Source organism: Phascolarctos cinereus, unplaced genomic scaffold (genome assembly GCF_003287225.1).
Source record: "Phascolarctos cinereus isolate Bilbo 61053 unplaced genomic scaffold, phaCin_HiC Scaffold_3;HRSCAF=262, whole genome shotgun sequence".
Taxonomy (NCBI): Eukaryota; Metazoa; Chordata; class Mammalia; order Diprotodontia; family Phascolarctidae; genus Phascolarctos; species Phascolarctos cinereus.
In genome coordinates this window covers 148127172-148153021 of record NW_027555736.1, presented here as the reverse complement: position 1 = coordinate 148153021, position 25850 = coordinate 148127172, and the positions used below count along the sequence as shown (strand labels likewise).

The 25850-nt window shown below is 37.4% G+C and overlaps 1 protein-coding gene and 1 non-coding gene across 2 annotated transcripts in view; both read right to left on the bottom strand.

Annotated features, from left to right (window-relative positions):
* The window catches only part of PIAS1 (protein inhibitor of activated STAT 1), a 153831-nt gene that overhangs the window by 107937 nt on the left and 20044 nt on the right, over window positions 1-25850 (bottom strand). The gene's annotated exons all lie outside the window — the stretch shown is intronic.
* On the bottom strand, window positions 23695-23797 carry LOC144456470 (U6 spliceosomal RNA). The gene has a single exon (XR_013485558.1). It is a non-coding gene; the product is annotated as a U6 spliceosomal RNA (small nuclear RNA).

Sequence of the window (25850 nt, the reverse complement as noted above, 5' to 3'; positions counted from 1 at the left end):
CCCTTCACACAGTCAAATTGTCCTTATTTTTCTCACATGGGACACTCTTTATTTCTGTTCCTTTGTATTGGCTGTCCCCCAGACTGGGGAAGCACCTCTCTCCTCCCTGTCACTCCTTAGAATTACATGACGGTTGCCTTCAAGGCTCAGCTCAAATATCTCCTTCTATGCAAACCCTTTTTTGGTCTCGACCTCCCTCAAGTTGCTAATAAATTCCTGAAAATCTAGCTTTGTATCTATTCAGTACATACCTATATGTGTACATGTCACCCTCAATTAGACTATACTTAGTAAGGTCCATGAGAGCAGGGATTATTTTTCCTTTGTCTTTTCATTCTTTAACAGTAACAGTCCCTGGTACTTAATAACTGCTTGCTTGAAAAGACATGAATATCTAAAACCTATAATATATTAAAAATGTTTCCCTTTTTAAATAAGGCTTGATTTAAATCTATCAATCACATTCAAAAATCAGTTTCTTTACTTCATCATATCTCACACATTTTTGCTTTTCAGAAATTTGAGATATTTTTAAAATATTCACTTTACCAACCAAAACTAAAAACTAAATGTGTAAAATAAATTAACAAGCTGAGCAGACTCATGTGATGATGTAAAAATCATTTTAAAATTGAGATTCTTTTCAAGATATAATTTTTCCTATATGTGAAATTCTATTGATGAAAATTTATGAGAGGAAAGCAGTATCCCACACTAGACCAAAAGGTGAGGCAAGTTAAAGTCTCAGCAATATATAGGTTGCCCCAAAAGTCTTTGTGTAATTTTAAGCTTTAAGGGTGGTGTCATTCCATTATTAAATAGAAAATGCCAGTTTTACTGCCTCATTAGTTATGACCTTAAATATTAAATGTCAAATAAAAATTTTAAATAAAAACTAAACATTTCCTGTTGAACCACATAATCTTTCTCATTCATATACTCTTCTGAAATGGCTTATAATATTAAGCGATAAAATAGGATCAGTTTATATTTAGAACTTCACCCTAACTAGTTCTATGATCTTTAGCAAATCACTTAACTAATTGAGGCTAGGTTTCCTTCTCGCTCTAATATCCTAGGATACCATGATCTAATGCTGCCACTAAATGTATGTAAGTATTGGGAAATATAGAATGCTTATCCTGACAAACCCTTTCTGGAATAGCTGGGTTTTTCACACATTGGCAGTATAGATTAAGTAGGATACTCCATAAGATCAGGGAAGAATTTGTGGAAAGGTGAAGAAATAAGAACCAGGGACATTTTAATAACAGGTTTATTTTGCATGAAATGGGGCTGGTTCTACACTGGGGAATTAAAAGAAATGTGAAAGTGAAGAAGCAGGGGACAAGAAGGCTTTCAGTGCTACCCTACATTTTTAGATTGCACATAGCGACTAAAATATGTATTCTTTAATTTGAAGAGGCATGTGAGGAGGATTATTCTAGCAATTGTACATTAGATGCTTTAAGGCAGAGAAAAACTGAAGGTGAAGGGAATAGTTAAAAGGCTATGACAGTTTCTAGTTGTGAAATGATAAGACCCTGGAGTAGGGTTGCCATGGAAACAAAGAAGGTGGTCAAATTCAAAAGAAAATTGTTATAGGATCACAAATGCAGACCTGGAAAGGTCTTAGAGGTTATCTATAGCAACTCCCTCCTTTTATAAATGAGGAAACTGGGGCCCAGAATGGTTATGTCTTGCCCCATGATCACTGAGGATATCAGGGCCAAGATTTGAATCTCAGTCTGATCCCAAATTCATTTTTTAAAACCCAACTCAAATTACATCTCCTCCAGGTAGACTTCCTTATTAGTAATAACCTTTCCCTTCAAATTTCATTTAACACTGTTTTATCCCTAATATAACTGGGTAATATTGTGTATAAGATAGTGAGTTTTTCCCTCCCTTCTGCAGACCATAAGCTTCAATAACATGGGATAGTCTTATTTCAACTTTTGATCTCTTTCTCCCCTTCTGGGCCCAGCAACAAAAGCAATTTAACACAAGTTTACTGATATGAAGAGAAGGAAGAAACTGCAGAAATTTAGAGTTTAGCTATCACTTGGGGCTTTATAAAATTAGTTTTTAATCACAAAACGATTATTGATTTGGGAGATTCTATTTTGTCCAAATATCTTTTTGCAAAGCAGTTTTTAAAAAGTTTCATTGATGCCTTTTCTCTTTTTATCAGTTGTTATTCCCTCCTCTCATGAGACTGAACCCTCTCTAGTGACAAAAACCTTCAATATATAAACTGCACCTGTCATTATATCCAATGTCTTGCCTGAACAACGCCCCTCTCTTCTACTTCTGTGCAGTGAGGAAAGAAGGATGTTTCATCATCAGTTCTTCATGCCTTAATTAGTTTTTCCATTGGATCATTAGATCCAGCATGAGAGCTGGAAGGTAGTTCAAGTGCATTTTAGGAATCTTTTAAACATTTACAATGTTGTAGTCATTGTACATACATGAAACTGGTTCTGCTTATCTTACTCTGCATCAATACAAATCATCCCATGTTTTTCTAAATTCCTCGTATTTATCCTTTCTTATTTCACAATATTATTCAATTACATTCTTGCTACCATAAAAAGTGTTACTATGAATATTCCGGCAAAAACTTTGGTTCATTTTTTACTTTCTTGGGAAGTACTTCATAATGCTACTTTTAGTGCACACGGGCAAGAAAGGAGGAAACAGGAACTTATTAAATGCCTACTATGTGCCAGGCACTGGCTAAGTGCCACAATTATCTCTTTGGTCTTCATAACAGCCTTGGGAGGTTGGTGCTATTATTATCATCCCCTTGATGAGGAAACTAGGGCAAACAGAGGTTAAATGACTTGCCCAGAATCACACAGCTGTGGTCTGAGACCACATTTGAATTCAGGTCTTCTTGCTTAAGGTTATGCCACTATATCTGTCTTCCAGCACCCCTCCAAATTGACTTTTCCCATCTCTTCTCCATCTTTGGCAATCTGCCAGAAGTGAGGAGAAATTCAGGAGTTATTTTCATTTGCATTTCTCTTACAATTAATGACTTGGCACTGGGTAATTAAACATTTTTTTTTATTTTTTAGGTAATTGGGGTTAAGTGACTTGCCCAGGGTCACAGAGCTAGTAAGTGTCAAGTGTTTGGTCTGGGGCCACATTTGAAATCAGATCCTCCTGACTTCAGGGCCGGTGCTCTATCCACTGAGCCACCTAGCTGCCCCTGGCACCGGGTAATTTTTAAGAGGTGAGTCAGAGGTCTAAACCTGAGATTGGTGTTTTTAGGCCATCCACAGTTTGTTTTGTCATTTCAGTATTTCAATTTTTAGGTGATCAAATTTATTAGCATGCAGTAACCACTGGTTTAAACCAGTCTTTAACTTCATTTGCCTTGTGGTGACTGCTGTATTCTCATTTCTAATTCTGATGATTTGAGAGTGTTGGGGTTTTTTTTAGCTGCTTATCAAAATTGTTAGGACTTTTTAAAAGTTCCTGGATTTATTTATAGTTTCAATTATTTTCTAACATTCAATTATATTTATCCCAGACCTGATCTTGGCTATTTCTTTTTCTATTAGCTTGTTGCTTTTTCCTTGAGTTTTTTAGCTGTAGATTTATTCTAGAATGAATTCTGGAATATGAAGACAACACCCAACGCATTAAGAGATTTTTATCAACTTCTAAGGTACCAGGGTTTATTTTCCAATCTTTCACAGGCCAAGCTCAAAAGAAATCTTGGATCTGCAAATACTGAGATACCATCTAATATATGCTAAAGACAAAACAAAAGGCAGTAAAAATAAAATAGATAATGTTAGGGAGGAAAATCCTCGAAGGAGGAAGAGGCCAAGTATTTGCAAAGAAAATCATTGAGTAAAAAATAAGCTAAATTCTAAGGCTGGAAGAAGGGTCTGACACAGAGATATCTTTCGTCAGGACCACAAGAGATTAAATGAAAGAATATGTAGAAGAAATATGCCAGAAGGGTACAATTTCTGAGGTTTTTTCCCCCATTAAAACTATTAGATTTCAGAAGCAGTCTGATATATGAGGAGTTAAGAGATAGTTGGACTCAGAAAACCTGAATTCAAGAGCAAGTCCTATCATCTAAGATACCAGCCACGAGACTGCTAGGCAAATCACAGTTCCTATGAGTTTGTTTTTATAAAATGAGAATAATATTTATAACACCTCCCTACCTCACAAGGATATCTTGAGGATCAAATTAAACAATGTATATAAAGCGCTTTGTAACCATAAGGCACTACATAATACAAGCTAATATTAGGAGATTTTAAAAGAAATTTTTCAAACAACAGATTTCAAACCATAATCTGAAACTTGGAATTACAGAAGCATGGCATAATTTTAAATTATGCTATTCAGGAACAGCAGAGAAATAAACCAGATATGAAGTTTCTTTCCAGTATTCCCTTAGTTATCCAATTCTTCTACTGTTCTTATCTAATGCTTAACAATAAATTACATCTCATACGACTAATCTAAGATCTTCTGGGAGTTAGCCTCAAAAGAGCTAGAAAACATGCCCTAAAATTCAAGGAATCATATGACCTCATTCTTTCTTTTTCCACACATCTAATTATTTACCAAGTTTTATTGATATAACCTTCTCAACATCCTTTCCCCCTATTTTATCCCCTGCTCTCCACTCACACCACAACCATCCTAGTCTAATCCCTAATGACGTCAACTGGACTACTGAAATAGCTTTCTTATTGCTCTCCTTGTAACCAGTCTCTCCCCCTTTCCAATACATAATCCCAAAAAGCTGCCAAAGTGATATTCCTAAAGCACATATCTGATCATGAATGATTATGTAAGAAACCTCAGCAGCCTACCAACTCTATTTTGGCTAAAATACAAACTTCTCTGTTTTCCATTTAAAGCCCGTTACAATATGGGTTCCAGCCTATATTTTCAGGGTGACTATACATCACTGCCACTCAGCAATTCTGCATTCCTGCCTAACTGACCTATTTACTATCCCCACACACAACACCCATCTTTTCCAGAAGATTGCCTCCTGTATTATCCCAACTTTCTCACTCATCTTCAATTTCTCTTTTTCGACTACTTCCCTACTGCTTAGGGACATGCTCATGTCTCTCCCATCTTCAAGAAACTCTTACTTGTCCCACCCATCTCTAATTATAGACCTTCATCTCTCCCAATTTTCCTGGCTAATCTGGAGAAGGTTGTCTACAGTAGGTGCCTCCATTTCCTTTCCTCTCATTCTCTTAACTCTGCAGTCTAGCTTTCAACTTTATCATTCAACAGAAACTGTTCTTTCCAAAGTTGCCAATGGCTTCTTCTTAATTGCTAAATCATGGCCTCTTCTCAATTCTCATCCTTCCTGATCTCTCTGTAGCATGTAACACTATTGATCACCCTCTTCTCCTTGATACTCTCTTCTAAGTTTTTCTACAGGGCTCTGTCCTAGTTCTTCTACCTGCCTAACCACTCCCTGTCTGTCTTCTTTACCTTGACTTCTCCCCACTAACTGTGGATGTCCCCCAAAGCTGTGTCCTGGGCCTTCTCTTCTTCCTCTATACTATTTAACTTGGCAATGTCATTAGCTCCCACAGATTAAATTGTCATCTCTATGCTGATGACTCTCAGATCTATTTATCTAGCTATAACCCCTCTCCTTAGCCTCCATTTGTTGTTGTTCAATAGTTTCAGTCATGTCTGACTCTTCATGGCCCCATTTGGGGTTTTCTTGGCAAAGATACTGGGAGAGTTTGCCCATTTTACAAATAAGGAAACTGAGGCAAAGAGATTAAGGGACTTGCCCAGAGTTCCACAGCTAGTAAGTGCCTGAGGCCAGATCCGAACTCAGGAAGATGAGTCTTCCAGTGACTCCAGGCCTGGCACCCTACCCACTGCGCCACCTAGCTGCCTAATAGAGCCATGCAGGGTAGCTAAGGATAAGTAGCAGCTGCCCCTCTCTTAGCCTCCAATTCGGCACCCCAACTGCCTACTGGACATCTCAAATTGGATGTCCTATAAACATCTTAAACTTAACATGTCTAAAACTGAATTCGTTATTTCTGCCTCCCTTCCCTCTTCCTGATATTGCTATTGCTGTGAAGGATGCCAATATTCTCATGGTCACCAAAACTCACAACCTAAGTATCATTCTCCACTTTCACCTCCCCACCCTATAAGCCAATCAGTTAACATGTACTGTCCATTCTACTTTCATAACATCTCTCACATACATCTCCATCTCTCCTCTGACACTGCCTCCATACTAATGCAGGCCTTTATCGCTTCAAACCCATATTACTACAAAAGCCTTTAGTTAGCTTCCCTGCCTTAAGTCTCTCTCCACTCCAATTCATCCTCCATGCAGCTGTTCAACTGATTTACCTAAAACACAAGTCTGACTATGTTTTATACTTTCCCATCCCTCATTCAATAAACTCCAGCAGCTCCCTATTACCTCCAGGATCAAGTATAAAATTCTCTGTTTTTTTAAGTCCTTTATAACTTGGCTTCCTCTGACCTTTCCTAATTCCTCTCCACATGCTTCAGCAATTCTCAAAGTATGACCCTGGGATACTTAGGGTGCTCAAGCTCCTTTCAGGGGGTCTAGAGATCAACACTATTTTTGTAATAATACTAAGATCTTTTAATATCTATTACAGTAAATATCTATAGGTATAACCCATGGAGAAACACATAAACAAAAGCTCTTTGAGGGATACTTAAAGAGTGTAAAGGGGTCCTGAGACCACAGAATTTGAGAACCACTGACATGTTCTAAGATCTAATGACAATGGCCTCCTTGTTATTTCCCATATAAGATGTTCCATCTCTCAACTGTGTGTATTTTCATGTCCTGTCCCCCATGCCTAGAATGGTCTCTCTTCTAGTCTCAACATCTTGATTTCCCTAGTTTACATACTTCAAGTCAGATAAAAATTCTACTTTCTGCCAGAAACCTTTCACATCCCTCCTTAATGCTAGTATTTTTCCTCTGAGATTATTGGCAATTTATCCTGCATCTATTTAGTTCGTATATAGTTGTTTGCGTGTTGTCTCCCCCATTTAGATTATGAGCTCCATGAGCAGAGACTTTTTTGACTTTGATTCCCCAGCACTTAGCACAGTGTCTGGCACATAGTAGGCACTTAAAAGCTTGTTGACTGACAATATTCCATTACTTGCCTCCATGATTGTGCACAGGCCATGCCTCACGTCTAAAACACTCTCGTATCATTGCAGTCTCCTAGAGTCCTGTAGCACTCTTCAAGTATCAGGTAAAGAGCTACCTACAATAAGAGGTCTTACTACTTATTTTCCATATATCTCACATTTATAAAACTCTGAAGAAGTCATGCCTTCCTAAAGCAAAGCAAACCCTTTGAAGGCAGGGACTGTTCCACTTTTATATTCCACCTCCAGGACCTACTACAATTTGTACAGGGTAAATGCCTAATTAATAATTATAACAATAATAATACTAGTAATAGCTAGTATTTATACAACACCTTAAAATCCGCAGAGTGCTGGGGACGGAGCCAAAATGGCAGAGAAGAGGAAGCACTCAGGTGAGTTCTCCCTCCAAACAACTTTAAAATCATGCCTCAAATAAAATTCTGGAATAGAAGAGCAAAAAAATGTCAGGGTGAGCCATTCTTCCAGCCCAAGCCAACTTAAGAGGTTGGAAGGAGAGTTAGCATAGAGCCCACATGGATGCAATACCAGTGGTGAGACTAGGTGATGGTGACAGAAGCAGCAACAGCTGCAAGAACTCTCAAGCTAGAGATGGTAAGGGAACTAGCATTAGATATAGTGCCAAATGCTGTTTCACAACCCCACTGTCTATAATCACATTTCAGTCATAGTTCAAGGGCAGAAAGGAGCACTTCTGGTCACAAAGCAGCAGGTGCGCTGAGGAGCAATACTGGTTCATGTCCCAAGGGATTAGGGACCCTGAGGAGCAGCATCAATTGCAATCCAAAGAAATCGGGCTCCTTCCTGGGTAAAGACCCAAGCACAAACCAGGAGAAGAATGATCACACCTCTCCCCTGATGACATCACCTTGGAAGCACTGAAAATTTCCAAACTCCAAGAGCTAGCTGTGCAAGCAATAAAGTGCAAAAGCCTTAAGTTTGTTAGCTTTCCCTCCACCCTGCCGGGAACAGAGCATAACATTAACACAAAGTTAAAAGCCAAGAAACAGTCTAGAAAAATGAACAAACACCAAAAACAAAACAAAACAAACAGCAACAACAACAACAACAACAAACAGAACCTGGAAATAAAAAGCTACTGTGGTAACAGGGAAGATCAAAGCACAAACTCAAAAGAAGACAATGATGTCAAAACAGCTACAAGCAAAGCCTCAAAGAGGAGAGAGAAGGAAATGTGAATTGGATACAAGAACAAATAAGAATTCCTGGAAGAGATTAAAAATGATTTTCAAAATCAAATAATAGTGGTAGAGGAAAAACTGGGTAAAGAAATGAGAGCAAAGGAAAAATTATCAAAAGATAATTAACAGCTTTAGTAAAAGAGGCACAAAAAATATTAAAGAAAATAACACCTTAAAAATGAGGTACAAAACTTCACTGATGAAAATAATTTCTTAAAATGTAGAACTGGCTAAATGGAAAGAGGTACAAAAACTTACTCAATAAAGAAAACAATTCCTTAAAAATTAGAATTGGGCAAATGGAAGCTAATAACTCCGTGAGACATCAAGAAACAATAAACAAAGTCAGAAAAAAATAGAAGAAAATGTAAAATACCTCATCAGAGTTTAAAAAAGAGGCAGATCAGAATCTGCAAATGGAAGCTAATAACTCCGTGAGACATCAAGAAACAATAAACAAAGTCAGAAAAAATAGAAGAAAATGTAAAATACCTCATCAGAGTTTAAAAAAGAGGCAGATCAGAATCTATTACGCTTTGGCTGAAGTAAAAAAGACAGGGAGTAACAATCATGACCTCAGACAAAGCAAAAGCAAAAACAGACCTAATTAAAAGAGATAAGCAGGGAACCTACATCTTGCTAAAAGGCACCACAGGGAAGTAATGTAAAGACTAAATATATATGCACCAAATGGTACGGCACCCAAATTCTTAAAGGAAAAGTTAAATGAATAACAGGAGGAAATAAACAATAAAACTATACTAGTAGGAGACCTTAACTTTTCCCCTCTCAGAGCTAGATAAATCTACCATAAAATAAATAAGAAAGACGTTAAGGAGATAAATAGAAATCTCAGAAAAATTTAGATATGATAGACTTCTGGAGAAAACTGAATGGAAATAAAAAGGAATATACTTTTTTTCTTAGCTTCTACACATGGCACCTTCACAAAAACTGACCATGCATCAGGGCATAAAAACCTCACAAACAAATACAAAGAAGCAAAAATATTAAATGCATCCCTTTCAGACCATAATGCAATAAAAACTACATTCCATAAAGGGTCATGGAAGCATAGATTAAAAATTAATTGGAAACTAAATAATTTAATCCTGAAGAATGAGTGGGTTAAAGATTTATAGAGTGCTTTACATATGGTAACTCATTTGATCTTCACAAGAACTCTGTGAGGTAAGTGCTATTATTTTCCTCGTTTTACAGAGTTGGCCAGAGTGACATACCTAGAGAGCACCTGAAACAAGGTTTAAGCTCAGGTCTTTCAGATTCCAAGTCCTGCACCCTAGCTGCCTGGAATAAAGGCTTAATTTATTATAGCTAAAACACTAAACTTAATAAAACCTATCAGCATTTAGATCTGTACTACTACTAATAACCAAATTATGACAAAAGGTATAAGAAAAAAATTAATTTCTTGGTCAATTCCTTTAATAGAAGAATAAATATATTAGCAAGTGAGACCCATAAGACTAAGATCACTCTCCTTGAAATTCATGAATAGAAAGGTAAACACCAAGAGCTAAAATTCTAATGTTAAATGTCCCTCACTGAGAGAATGTTGCTATAATTTAAAAGGTAAAGGAGGCAAGCAAGAAAAGTCAAATAAACACAGCATTACTATCCATAACATTTGAAGATAACACTATTTCATCATTTCAAATATACTTTTTTCAATCAGGAAAAATCTTCCTTCTCAACTTCCAGCTGCCCCCAACCTCACCACTGAGAAAAAAAGAAAAAGAAAATTCCTGTTACAAACATGTATTCCCAAGCTAAACAAATTTCTGTGTTGGCCATGTCCAAAAAAAAAGTCTCATTCTGAATCCTTCATCTCTCTATTAGGAGGTAAGTTAGTATGTTTCCTCATTGGTTTCTGTGGAATGATGGCTGATCAGAGATCCTAATTCTTTCAAAGTTACTGTGTAAACTGTTCTCCTGGTTCTACTCACGTCACTCTGTAGCAGTTCACAGAAGTCTTCCTAGGTTTTTCCGAAATGATCTCCTTCATCATTTCTTTGTTGTGGCCATTTTCAACATTTCATTTCTTACAGCACAATATTTTAACACATTTATATACCATAATATGTTCAGTTGTTTCCCTCAGATTCCCATTATTTGCTAACTCAGAAAGAGTAATACATAGTTTTATACATCTTTATAATTAGTTTATTCAGGACTAACCCCGCCCTTATTCTACTCTCTCTCTAATTCCCCAGTCTCATTTTTCTTTCCTGTTTCCCTGTTGAATGAAATGTATTTCTTCCTCCCCCCCCCCCGGCGGGCAATTGGGATTAAATGACTTGCCCAGGGTCACACAGCTAGTAAGTGTCAAGTGTCTGGTCTGAGGCCACATTTGAACTCAGGTCCTCCTGACTTCAGGGCCAGTGCACAATCCACTGCGCCACCTAGTGGCCACTGAAATATATTTCTGAACCAAATTTCTTCGACAAGTTTAGATGAGAATGAGGTTTCAAGTGTCAGCAGCTCCCCTCACTGTCTACTTGCACACTTCAGTTATGAGATTTTTTCCCCCTTAACCTTCTTTTCTTTTTTCTACTCTCTATCTCCGGTGTATTCTTACCCCTTTGTCTTTCCATATGTGCCTTAAGATCACCAAAGCATAAGAGAACCACTCCCAAGCTCTGTGTATCTAGCCTCCCACTGTAACCCCTAACAATGATAGATATATCATCTCTCCATATTTGAATGTAAGCAATTTATCCTTTAATCCTTTTATCATTGTTCACATTTACCTTTCATGTTTCTTAACTCCTGTGTCTGAACAGCAAAGATTCTACATAGCTCTAGTCTTTTCACCAGGAACGCTTAGAAGGCCTCTATTTTCATAAAAGTACGTTCTGTCTCCTTCAGGATTATGCTCAGTTTTGCAGGTAAGTTGTACTTGGCTTTAAGTGTATATTCTTTGCCTTCTGGAATACTGTATTCTAAGATCTCTGTTCCTTTATTGTGGTAGCTGATAAATCATGTGTGATTCTGACTGTGGTTCCTCTATACTTGGATTCTTTCTTTCTAGCAGTTTGTAGTATTTTTTATCTTCGATCAGGAAGTCTTCGATTTTGGTATCGTTTTCCTGGGAGTTTTCATTTTGGGGGCTTCTTGGGATAAGTGATCAGTGGTATTCTTTCTGTTTTCACACTGTCCTATTCTAAGAGGTCTGGCAGTTTTCTCTTATGATTTCATGAAATATAGTAGCTAGGTCATTTTCTCTCCTTGATCTGTTTTCCAGGTCAGCTGCTTTTACTGTGAGATACCATATTTATACTTTTTTCTATTTTTTTCAGCCTTTTTTTTGGGGGGGGTTGTTTTAATATTATTTCTTGGCTTCTATTTAGTCTGTTCTAATTTTAGAGAGTTTGTTGTGTAGTCAAGATTTTGTACACCTTGTACATCAAACTATTAATTCTCTATTTTTTCTTCAATAAATTTATTTTCCAATTTCTTCCTTTAGCCTTACTGTTTCATTTATAAAAATGTTTTAACTCTTGCTTCATCTCTCTTAGAATTCCAGTTAATTTGTGCTCAAGCACAAGCTTGTAGATATTTTGAAGTCGTTCTCTTCCGGGTTTATTGCTTACAGGACCTTGCCTCCATTACAGCTCTTTGTGGATGAGTTTTTTTATTGCTTATTCTTCCAGCCTACTTTCTGACTTAGGATTTGATGTTAGGCTGGACTCTGTGTACTTCTGGAGGGAATGTCTGGGCTGCTCCTGTTGCTGTGTTACTTCAGGACTCCACAACTTAAGGTGGAGATGTGCAAGCTCTCAGTGCTCCCAAACTAGTCTGATCCAGGGCAAAGTCTGATTGCTGTCCCCCTGATCCGAGCAATAAAAGAAGACCGCTACCAGACTCTGCCTCTATCAGCCAACTAGGAAGGTCTGCTGGTTCAGAGGGATAGAACCGCAGGTTCCCCTTGACTGTTTAATCGTAAGAAAACTAAATCCCTCCCTGAAGTGCTCCAGAGCTTGAGGATGAACTGTTACCTATACAAAAAACGAAATAAAATAAATCTAGGGGTCAAATGGTTCAAAGAATAGGATAGAAATTAAGGAACTCTCCAGCCTAGCACTGCCACCCAGGCAGAAGGTGAGTGGAAATGAATTCTCTAAACCCTTTTGGCCTCAAGGGCATATGGCCCAGGAATAGAGAGGGATCACAGAGTAAGATTTAAGAAAGATTCCTTTACTAATTAAAATTAATCTGTATTAATGATTAATTTTTAAAAGTACACAGATGGGTGAAAAGCCCATTGCTATTTCAAAGAAGAAATACTTCAAATGTACTTTTTTTTAAAAAAATCTGTTTATTCTATAAAAAAATTCTCAATAAAAAAAGAAAATCTATTAAGTGGGAAAATGCTCAAACTTATTGATGTCTTCTGTTTAGATTTATCTAGTTTTCTAAAACCAAAGCCACACGAAAAACTGTTAAGTCAGAATGTAACCATCTTGTTTCCTATCATACCTTTTCATACCACAAATTACAAAACTACGTAAGTCAGAGGCTACACTAAAGACTTCTTTTTTTTCATGTTTTTCAAAAAAGAACACCTTTTTCTTATTAATGTCAGAGTTGCTTATATTTTAATATGTCATCTGTTTCAAGACTTAGTTTCACCATTTCAGGCCTATTAAAAAAAATGTGTTTTTAAACCGTTAATAGAGCTTTGCAATATATGCTACAGATAACACTAGCCACCAAAACCAGTTCATCACTTGCCTGATAAAATCTTTCACACTTCATTTAAAAGACATACCAAAAATTCCAACATATGAGGAAGAATTTTAATTATGACGCAATAAACATTTGCTTATTCAAAATGGCTCATTTTAATTAAGGGAGAGGTACTCAAAATACACATTGAACAATAATTTTCATAAAACAAGAACATATTTATACTAAAAACAAACTGCTAAACATAATTCAATTTTTGGTAATTCAATCAAAAGATTTCAGGATATTACAAAGCCTTCAAGGTCAGTCACTATTATCTGGATCAATAATGTTGCCATATAAAAACATACTACTATTTTTTTTTAATTCCAGTTATCTGCAGTTTCTGGTTGCGCTTTCTAGATAACTACTGAGTTTTCCAGCTTTCTTGTTTCTTCAGCACTTATTCCTAAAATATGTTACAGTAATATAGAAAAGAATACATTTTATGCTTAAGCTAAAAGAGAACATTGTATCTTGTTGGAACTCTAACATACAGCAAAATACAACCACATAATGTAGCTAAAAACCAAATAATAACTCATACCTATATCATTTATTTTTCATGTAAAAACCATAGTAGGGCAAGATTCAAACCTCTTATGGTTTTCCAAACAATCAAGAAGGCATATTCATGTGAGGAAATGGGGTTGGGGGGGAGGAGAAACAAGTGATCTTTGTTTACTTTGTCATTTGTCCCAGTGCATTATCATTATACAACAGACTACCTGGACAAAAAGAGGAAATGGATGAGGCATTTGGAAAACATCACAAGCCTGGAGCAGAGGCATAATATAATAGTGAGGTGGACTTTGAATTATCAGAATTCTGCTGGAGTTCTCTCGCCTCATCAAAAATAGAACAATTAACAACTTCTTTATTTGCCTTAGTAATTATTTCATTCAAAAGGTGGAAGACCAACAAGGAAAAATGCTATTCTGGACCTGCTTCTTACTAACAGGGAAGCACTGGTTGCTGGGTGGCAATGTTAGGAACTCTGGGGGGAAGTAATCTCCTTAAGCTTGTAACAGAGGAGAGGAAATATGAGTATAATTTGATGTGCACCTTAGATTTGGGGAAAGGAGATTTCAAAGGGCCCAATCAAACAATTAATAAACCTTTATTAAGCCCTTATTAAGAAAATCACTTTCGTGGTTGAATGGAAAATGGATTGGAGTGAAGATAAACTTGAGGCAGGCAGACCCATCAGCAGGCTATTGCAATAATCCAGGCATGAGGTAATAAAGGCCTACACTAGAGTGGTGGCAGTATCTGAGGAGAGAAGGAAAGATTGGCAGGATTACATACTTTAAATGAATAAAGCATTGGATTTGCAAATCAGGAAACCTGAGTTTGAAGTCCAAGTCAGGTGCTTACTAGCTATGAAACCATGGGCAAGTCCCTTAACTTCTCTTACCCTCAGTTTCCTTATCTGTAAAATGAGGATAATAATAGCACCTACACCACAGGGTTGTTGAGGATCAAATGAAATAATAATATATGCTTTGAAACACTTAAAGCAAGGGGCAGTGGGGTGGCGCAGTGGACAGAGCACCAGCCTTGGCAGTCAGGAGGACCTAAGTTCAAATTGTCCTCAGATACTGGACACTTACTAGCTGTGTGACCCTGGGCATGTCACTTAACCCTAACTGCATCACACAAAAAAAGAAAAACTTAAACCACCATATGCTAGCTATTGTTATTGTTGTTGTTGTTACTATACAACAAATCAATCCAAAAAGAATGGTAAATGCTCAAGACTGAAATACTGAAGACACTGAGAAAAAATTTCCAAGAGGAAGAAAAATGGCATTTATCTGAAAAGACTGATGTGGAAGCACATGAATTTCACCAACCAATTAAGTGTTTAAAAGAAACGTGTATTGAAGATGGAAGCCAGACTAGGTAATAAAGGCTGAATTTAAGAGTGTGTTAAAATAGTGTTAAGAGCAAAAGTTCAGAATGAGGGAAGGCTAAACAAAACGGGACTTTTAAGTTGTTTGGGACAAAAAGTAGGATTTAAAAAGGGGTAAGATCTTTGTGGATGGGATAAAGAGAACAGACAATAAAAAAAGACTATGACAGTCGCTCTTTTCTTTCTGTTTCTCCTGCCAAGGAAAATCGAAACTTCTTTTTTTAAAATAGAAGAAAACAGATGGAAAGTCAGAATGAAGCACAGACAAGCAGGCCAGTTTTGAAAGTAACATGTACATTTTATTACATTTTTTTAAAAAGGACGCTATGGAGATACCATTTCACACACATCAAACTGCTCAAAATGATAAAAAAAAAAGGAAAATGATAAATATTGGAGGGGATACGGGAAAACAGGTATATTAATGCACTGTTGGTAGAGCTGTGAACTAGTCCAGTCATTCTGGAGAACAATTTGGAACTATACCCAAAAAGCTATTAAACTATACATCTCCATCCTCTGACACAGTAATATCATCAGTAGATGCATATCCCAAAGAGATCAAAGAAAGGAGAAAAGGACCCATATGTATAAAAATATTTATTGCAGCTCTTTTAATGGTAGCAAAGAATTGGTAACTGATGGGATGCCCATCAATTGAGGAATGGCTGAACATGTTACGGTATAGGAATCCAAAAGAATACTATCATATTCTTGAGAAATGATAAAGGGGATGGTTTCAGAAACACCTGGTAAGAGTTGTAAGAACGGATACAATGTGAAGTAAAGAGAAACAGGAGAAGAATTTATACTGTAACAACATCATACAGAAAATCTACTTTGAAAGACTTGGAAACTCTGATCAACACAATGACCAAAGGAAACATATCATCCACTTTCTGATGGAGAACTAATGGACTTAAGAGTGCAGGGGGGTGAAGCCAATATAGCAGGGAGTTGCCTGAGCTCTCCCCCAAACCCTTCCAAATACCTTTAAAAAATGATTCTAGGGGCAGCTACGTGGCGCAGTTGATAGAGCACTGACCCTGGAGTCAGAAGGACCTGAGTTTGAATCCAGCCTCAGACACCTGACACTTACTAGCTGTGTGACCCTGGACAAGTCACTTAACCCCACTGCCTAACAAAAACAAAACAATCAAAACAAAAAATGACTCTATAGGCAGTTTTCAGATGAAGAAATTAAAGCCATCTATAGTCATATGAAAAAATGCTCTAAATCACTATTGATTAGAGAAGAGCAAATCAACTCTGAGGTACCATATCACACCTATCAGATTGGCCAACATGACAAAACATTAAAATGATAGATGTTGGAGAATATGTGGGAAAATTGGAAGAGTAATGCATTGTTGGTGGAGTTATGAAATGATTCAACCATTTTGGGGAGCAATTTGGAACTATGCCCAAAGGGCTATAAAAATGTGCATACCCTTTAACCCAGTAGTAGCACTTTTAGGGCTATATCCCAAAGACATCATACAAATGGGAAAAGGACCCACATGTACAAAAATATTTATAGCAGCTCTTTTTGTGGTAGCAAAGAATTGGAAATTGAGAGGATGCCCATCAATTGGGGAATGGCTGAACAAGTTGTGGTATATGAATGTGATAGAATATTACTGTGCTATAAGAAATGATGAACAGGCTAACTTCAGAAAAACCTGGAAAGACTTGCATGGTCTGATGCTGAGTGAAGTGAACAGAACCAGGAGAACGTTGTACACAATAACAGCCATGTTATACAACGACTAATATCAACAGACTTAACCCTTTTCAGCAATATAAGGATTTAAGACATCTCCAAAGGCCTCATGATGGAAAATGCTATCCACAAAGCAGAAAGACCTACAGAGTTTGAATGCAGATTGAAGCATAGTATTTGCCTTTTTTTTTTTCTGTTGTGTTTTGTTTCCTCTCTCTGGTAGTTCCTCCTATTGGTTCTAATTCTTTCTTACAACATCACTTATGTGAAAATATGTTTAATAGGAATGTATATGTATGGTCTATATCAGATTGCATATCGTCTTGGAGAGGGAAGTGAGGAGGGAGTGGGTGAAAAATTTAAAACTCAAAAGCTTACAGAAGTGATTGCTGATAAATCAAAATAAATTAATTTTAAAAAGAAAAGAAATTAAAGGTTTTTCATGCAAGTTTGCTTTGGAAATTAGCTTCAAAACATGTTGCAAATAAAAGGTATTTATATTGTGTTTTCAATAAAAAAAAACCCACAAATGATTCTAAACAAATTCTAGAGCAGCAGAAAGAACCCACAAAAAGGCAGAGTAAAACAAATTTTCAGCCCAAGACAACCTGGAAGGTTGGCAGGAAAGGTCTGTTGCACCAGAGTGAATGAGGGGCACAGTCCAGTGCTGGTGCAGCAGACTGGGCCCCAGCAAACTGTGAGCAGGCCTTGGGGCAACTGAATCCCTCACAGCAATGGCAGTTTCCAGACCTCTCAGCCCACAGATGCCAAAGACAACTTGGAAGGTCAGCAGGAAAGGTTTGTCACACCTGGGTGAGAGTGGAGCACAGTTCAGTGCAGGCCATGCAAGCACATCCCTGGTCCCAGCAAACCAGGAGCAGGCTTTGGGAGTGATTGAATCAGCAGGGAAGCGGCAGCAGCTCTCAGCCCACAGATAGTTAGGAGGTCAAACAACTGGTCAGAAGGAGATTACAGAGGTGTCTTTCCTAGCACTAGGGTAAGACTCTGCTGCTTTGCCTATACTTGAATCCAGGTCACAGGCCTGAGTGGCAGTCCCAGGGTTAAAGAGGAACACTAGCACAGCAGAGCTTGTGGCCACAGTTGAGGGGGACCCTCCTCACAGTCCCAGGGCAGAAAAGAGTGCTTGTGGTCGCACACACACTAGAGCACAGGCCAGGCAAGTAGTCAACACCTCTCCTTATCATACCACCTTGGAAGAACTGAAAATTTACAGGTCCCTAGAAGTATCTCGAGAAACAGCTGCACAAAACCTCTCGAGTTTCTGACAGTTCACCCTCCACCCAGGAGGAAGAGCCTCACCTTTAACAAAGAGTTAAAAAGTCAAGTAACAGGTTGGGGAAATGAGCAAACAACAGAAAAAACTCTGACTATAGAAAGTTACTATGGTGATAAGGAAGATCAAAACACATTCAGAAAAAGACAACAAAGTCAAAGTTCCTACATCCAAAGCCCCCAAGAAAAATACAAATTGGTCTCAGGCCATGGAAAAGCTCAAAAAGAATTTTGAAGGTCAAATAAGAGAAGTAGAGAAAAAACTGGGAAGGGAAATGAGAGTGATACAAGAAAATCATGAAAAATGAGTCAACAGCTTGCTAAAGGAGACCCCCCCCCAAAAAAATACTGAAGAAAATAACACCTTAAAAAACAGACTAGGCCAAATGGTAAAACAGGTCCAAAAAACCATTAAGGAGGAGAGAATGCCTAAAAAAAGCAGAATTGGCCGAATGGAAAAGGGGACCCAAAAGCTCCCTGAAGAAAATAATTCCTTAAAAATTAGAATGGAGCAAATGGAAGCTAATGACTTTATGAGAAATCAAGAAACAAACAAAAAAACCCCGTAAGAATGAAAAAATAGTAGACAGTGTGAAATATCTCATTGGAAAGACAACTAACCTGGAAAACATATCCAGGAGAGATAGCTGAAAAATTATCGGACTACCTGAAAGCCATGATCAAAAAAAGAACCTAGACATTGTCTTTCGAGAAAGTATCAAGGAAATGTGCTCTGATATTCTAGAACTAGAAGGTAAAACAGAAATTGAAAGAATCCATCAAATACCTCCTGAAGGAGATCCAAAATGAAAACTGTCAGAAATATTACAGTCAAAATTCCAGAGTTCCCAGGTCAAGGAGAAAATATTGCAAGAGCCAAAAAGAAACAATTCAAGTATCGTGGAGCCACAATCAGGATAACATAGATTTAGCAGGTTCTACATTAAAGGACTGGAGGGCTAGGAATACGATATTCTGGAGGTCAACAGAGCTAGGATTACAATCAAGCACCACCTACCCAGCAAAACTGAGTATAATCCATGAGAGAAAAGAACAAGACACTCACTGAGATAGACGAATTTCAAGAATTCTTGAGAGATCACCAGAGATGAATAGAAAATTTGACTTTCACATGCAAGACTCAAGAGAAGCATAAAAAAGAAATGAGCAGGATGTTTCAGAGAAACCTAGAAAGACTTACACAAGTTGATACAAAGTGAAATGTACTACATACAAAGTAACAGCAATATTGTAAGATGATCAGCTTTGAATGACTTAGCTATTCTCAGCAACACAATGATCCAAGACAGCTCCGAAGGATTTATGATAAAAAATGCTATCCATCCCCACACAAAGAACTAAGGATGTCAGAATGCAGACCGAAGAATACTTTTTTTTAACTTTCTTTATTTTCCTTGAGGATTTTTTTAGTCTGTTTTATTTTACAACATGACTATTATGGAAGTGTTTTGCATGACTACACATGTATAACCTATATGGAATTGCATGCCTTCTCGCTGGGGGGGGGTGAGAGAATTTTGAGCTCAAAGTTTTAAAAATTAATGTTAAAAATTGTTTTTACATGTAACTGGGGAAAAGTAAATTACTAAATCATTTTGGGGGGGAGTACAAAATGGGGTTAAATGACTTGCCCAGGGTTCACACAGCTAGTAAGCATTATGTGTCTGAGGCCAAATTTGAACTCAAGTCTTCCTGACTCCAGGGCTGGTGCTCTATCCACTGTGCCACCTAGCTGCCCCATAAATAAATTTTTAAGAAAGAAAAAAAAGAGTGGAGGCTAAAGTTTATGTTCTTTTCTTTCTTTTTCTCGCCTTTTTTGGGGTAACATGGTGAATGTGGAAATTTGTTGTTCCACTATGCTCATGGAAATCTTTTTTGCATGTTTAAGTTCAGAATAAAAATGTTTAAAATTTAAAATGTAATCATGTATTCATTCAATAAATATGCAAATTCCTATGAAGGATAAGAGGTTCCTTCTGGTGTTTCCTTACAGGTGTCATCCTCACAGGCCAACTTTTTCTCTCAATCCCTTTTTGTGTAAGGTACTCTATTAGGAGCTAAAGAGGAAACCAACGAGAATAAGACATAGTCCCTGCCTTCAAGGAACTAAGAAACAGAAAAATTCTAAACAACTGTTCTCCCTAAGAACAATCTGAAATATTTGCAGACAGGTTTACAAAATTCCAACTTTGAGATAAGGGACAGGGACTGAACCTGGGATTTCACTGATTGTGGAAAATCCCTCTACCAAGATTACTTATTTCTTTACCAAAACTGCCTATTTTTACTGCTGCTGGTTAGAGCTTGACATCATAGGCTAAATTTAATCTGGAAGACAAGCTGTCCTGAAATTAAACGGATCTCATTTGAAATATAGTAGGTTAAAACTCAAAACATACATCACAAATCATGGAAGAAATAACCTTCACTATGTGACAAATTTATCATGGACAATCACTGCTGTTTTCAGATTATTCATTTCAAACCATTTTCCTACATTTCTGAAAGGATATTTCTCTTTTAGCAGTTGTGCTCTAGGATGGTACAACATAATGCTAAATTTCGAATCAGAAAACACGGGTTCAAATTCTAGCCTGGGCAAGTAATTTAACTTTTCCTTATCTATAAAAATGAGCAAGTTAAACTAGGTGTTCTCTGAGATCTTTTACACTTCTAAATCTATGCTAAGCCCTAACCACATTAACGAAAATCCAGCATTTCTAAAAGGGAAGAAAATGCATACAAAGCATTCCTGCGCACATGCAAGTAAACCAAGGAAGTCAAAGTGTTGCCGTGCCAACTTGTCATTTGCAAATTTTAAAAAGGATTAAAGATACTGAAATGTTAATATCTGTTATTTTAAAATAAGTATAGACAGTATAGTAAAATTACTATATGGTTAAAAAAAAGAGCATTGAACTCTATGTCAAAAGACTTGGATTCAAATAAACCACTTGCCTTGAATTAGTTGCAGTTTCCTCATTTGTGAAATAGGGATTTGGTAAATGATAACACTTGAATTATTTACCTCACAATTTATTATGAAGAACTAAGCCTATAAAGCACTTTGTAACCACAAAATATTATGGAAGCCATCTCACATGCTTTGAAAACCTTAAAATACTATATTACTATAGCTCAATATTTCTTAAGTCTTTTATTTTCTGGCATGTCAATTATTTCAAACTAAATTAGGCTTGCAAACAATTTAGCATTTCAACAGACATTACTTGTTTTAGGAAACTGGAAAGTATGCTGATTTGGAGTCCGAGATCTTAGGTTTGAATTCAATCTGCTAATTAATTACTATCTGCGACCTTGAGAAAGTAATTTAACTAAACTCCAGTGATACAATTAATAAAAAGAAAAGTCTCTGCCCTCCAGGAGCTTATAATCTAATTGAAGGGAAGGTGGAACAGCATACAAAACAAAGCAAGAAAGAGGAGGTACACACAGTGTATCTTGTTCTGTGTAATAGAAACCAAGCACAGCAGCAGATGCAGAGTTGAGCGAGCTTTTTTAAAAAGTCCAGGAGGAGTTTAGTGCTCCACTCACCAGCCACTCCAATCAGAGAAGAGGAGGCTAAGGAAGGCTGAGGAGGGAGACGAGCTGGGGCTTGAGTTTGCAGCATGGTGATTAAAGGTGATAAGCTGATCCTGGGAGGGGCATCTTGTTCCTCAGAGTGGAACAAGGAAATAGCTGAGATAAGGGAAGCAAGGTAGCGCAGTAGATAGAGCGCAGGCCCTGAAGTCAGGAGGACCTGAGTTCAAATATGACCTCAGACCAAACACTTAACACATACTAGCTGTGTGACCCTGGGCAACTCACTTAACCCCAATTGCCTGAGAGAGAGAGAGAGAGAGAGAGAGAGAGAGAGAGAGAGAGAGAGAGAGAAATAGCTGAGATAAGGCTGAAAGGGAGGGTGATGTCAGCCTGTGGAGGGACTATCAGGACAAGGAGTCTGAACTTTAGTGGCCAGAGGGAGAGGCAGGAATGGAAAAGAAAGCAGTAGAGAACTGGTAAGGTTTTGGACTGAATGAAAGCCAGTCAAATAAAACCTAAGATTTTGGGTCAATAGTAGTGCTACTAAGAGAAATTGCAACACTAAAAGGAAGACCAGATTTTGTGAGAAAGATAAGTACCTTGATTTTAGACATACTGAATTGAAATACTCGTGAAAAACCTCAATGGTGATGCTTATTTAGAGATAGAGGCTTGGAAGTCATCTACCTAGATCCCTTCAAGTGAAAAATGAAATTACCAATCAATAGAGTGTGAAGTGAAAACAACAAAAAAGAATGGGTAGTACACACCTCAAAGCAAAAAGTTCTTAGCTTTTTTGTGTCACAGACCCTTTGGTCACCTGATAAAAGTTTATGGACTCCTCAAAACAATGTTTTAAAATGCACAAAACATATAAGACTACAAAGGAAACCAATTATACTGAAATACAGTTTTAAAAAAAAAGGTCACAGACCTTTTAAGCACCCCTCCTAAAGTATATGGAAGAAGGCAAAGTAACAAAGTAACAGAAAAAGCAGTTTGGAAAGGAAGGGGGAAAAAAATCAGGAAAATCTTCTGCTCGGACTCCAAGGGAGGAAAGTCAATGGAATTAAGCCATTAAATGTGATGTTTAACTGGTCACTGATAAACTGAGAAAACACTTTTGACAGAATGATGGGGGTAAAAGACAGGCTGCAAGGAGTTGAGAGAAAGGATGGTAATTTTTCCAAGAAGTCAGGCAGTTTCCAGCCTCATTATACATACTCTAAACATTATATACCATCCATATTATACAGCTCTCCTTCACATAACTCTGTATTCCAGACAAACTGTGCTACTTTCTGTTCCTCATAGATATGACATCAGTTATGCCTTGCACTAGCCACCCCATGCTTGGAAAGCACTCTCTTCTCACCTCCAACTCAAAAAATTCCCTTACCTTCAAAACTCAAGCCCCACCTCACCTTTTATTAACATCTTTCCTCAGGCCCAAAAGTCTGACCCAAAAGCAGCAAAACAAAGACGTGAACACATATGCAATGATATGCTAGGTTTCTTTCCTTTTTGGGGGGGTGGGAGGAAGAGGAGACAATCAGAGTTAAGTGATTTGCCCAGAGTCACACAGCTAATGTCTACGGCAGTATTTGAATTCAGGTCCTCCTGACTCCAGGGCCAGTGCTCTATCCTAGCTGCTTCAATATGCTAGGTTTCTGGGTTTGTTTGTTTTTTCCTCCAATTATACATTCACATAAGCCAACCTAATAAAATGTGGGAAATAGATTAAAGAGAAAATTTTAAAGCCTAGTATCTTAGTAACCCAACAATTGAATAAAATGATTCTGTGTTCACAATTAGAAAACTAATTTCCACAATCTCCTAATCTCTACATGTCAATATGATTTAATTAGTGAGTACTCCCTCCAAGCTTTTTATAATATAGAGGATTAAGTCTTAAATGCCTTAAGATATCACAGTGTTAAGTGACTTGCCCAGGGTCTCACATCTAGTAATTGTCAGGGACAGGCTAGGAACCCAAGTCTTTCTAATTTTCCAAAAAAGCATTCAATCCACCTCATCAGGCTGCCTCTCTCAAAAAGGTAACCTAGTTCAGGAACTTTCATGTCATCTTTGTGTAGGAGCCATGATAATCTTCTCTGTATGGTTCTAATTTTAAAGTACGTGCTAATGGAGCATTCTCTCTCTAAGTGCTGGATAATTCACAGATTCAATGGTCTAGGAATAGAACAAGGAGTGTTGACTCCTAGTTTCTTTCTCCAGGCAACATCACTAAAAGTAAGGCATTTTCAACTGTCTTCACCATCATTTGAAGGTTTCACCAGCACCTCAAAAATTCAAAGACTAAAACGAAATCTTTCATTCTCTTCCACATCTCCCAAACAAAATAGCTTTTCCTCCTCCTCTGTATCTCGGTTTGTGGTACCACCGTTTCCCCAAGCATTTAGGCTGTAACACTCTGCCCCCTATTCCTCACATCTATTGACTTTCACTATAGTTATGTCTCCCAGAAGCATCAAAGCAGTCCTTTCACTTGCTACAGTGTCTTACACTCACACCTTTTTTTCTCTTCCTACTGTTAATACTCTGGGTTCATGTCTCATTACCTTACATCTGAACTACTGTATCAGAAAATGCACAACTTATTCTGCAACTTGATAACAACACCCTTTTCAGGAGGTGGGCATCATGCTTGTCAGTCTTTTAGAACCACTGTTGGGTCATTGCATTCATCACAGTTTAAAGTTTTAAAGTATTTCTTTACAATGGTGTTATTGTTTTATAATGTTTTTTTCTGGTCCAGCCTACTTCACTCTGCATCAGTTTATTATCCCAGGTTTCTCTAAAACTTTCCCCATTCTTTCTCACATCACATTATTTCATTACATTAAAGAACATAATTTGGTCAACCATTCCCCAATTGATGGGCAACCCTAATTCAATTTCTAGTTCTTTGTTATAACAAAAAGCTCTGAAAATATTTTTTGTCCTATGGGTCCTTTTCCTCTCTTATCTTTTTGGGAGCAACAGACCTGGTGGTGGTAATAATGGATCCAAGGGCATGCACAGTTTACAACTCTGACTCTTTGGGTAAATCACTTGTCTTATCAAAGCCCTTCCAACAACTGTTATTTTTCTTGCCAATTTGATGGGTGTGAAGTAGAACCTCAGAGTTTTATTTATATTTACCTCATTAGTGCTTTGCAGCACCTTTATATGGTTGTTGAAAGCACAAATTTCTTCCTTTTGAAAACTGTGGGTTCATATTTTTTGACCACTGATTTGTTGAATAATAACAACGATGATGATGATGATGGCTAGGATTTATATACCAATCAAACATTTATTAAGCACTTACCATGTGCCAGACAGCAGCTAAGTAGTGAAGTAGATAGAGCACCAGACCTGGAGTCAGGAAAACCCCAGTTGAAATCTGGCCTCAGACTTGGACCAGCTGTGTGTCCTTGGGCAAGTTACTTCATCGTGTTTGCCTCAGTTTCCTCATCAATAAAATAAGCTGAAGAAGGAAACAGCAAACTACTCCACCATCTTTGCCAAGAAAACCCCAAATAGGGTCACAAAGAGTTTCCAACATAACAGAAATGTCTAAAAAACAACATGTGCCAGGCACTGTTTTAAGTATTTTACAAAGATAATCTCATTTGATCCTTACAGCAATCCTGTGAGGAGGTAGGTGCTATTATTATCCCCATTTTATAACTGAGTAAACTTAGGCAAACAAAGGCCTCATTTGAATTCAGGCCTTTCTGATTCCAGGTATAGCACTCTATTCACTGCACAATCTAGCCACCTAAAAACGGCCCTTGTCTTAAATAAGGAACACAGCTATATCCTGATTATCATACCTTTGCTGCACACACACACTTAATTGTTTCTCTCCTAATTTTAACAGGTTTGGTTTGTGCAAAAGCTTTTTATGTCATTAAAATCGTCCACTTTCTCTTTTGTGATCCTATCTACCCCTTGTTTAGTCATGACTTCTTCCCTACCCTAAGTCACAAAAAGTACGTCCTTCCTTGTGCCATTACTATATTTACGACATGATTTTTTGTATCCAAGTCACATATCTATTTAGAACTAATCTTGGAAAACGTTGTGAGGTGTTAATCTATACCTAATTTCTTCCAGATTGCTTTCCAGTTTTCCCAGTAGTTTTTTTTCCCCAAATAATGATTCCTTAATCCAGTAATAGGGAATCACATGCTACTAT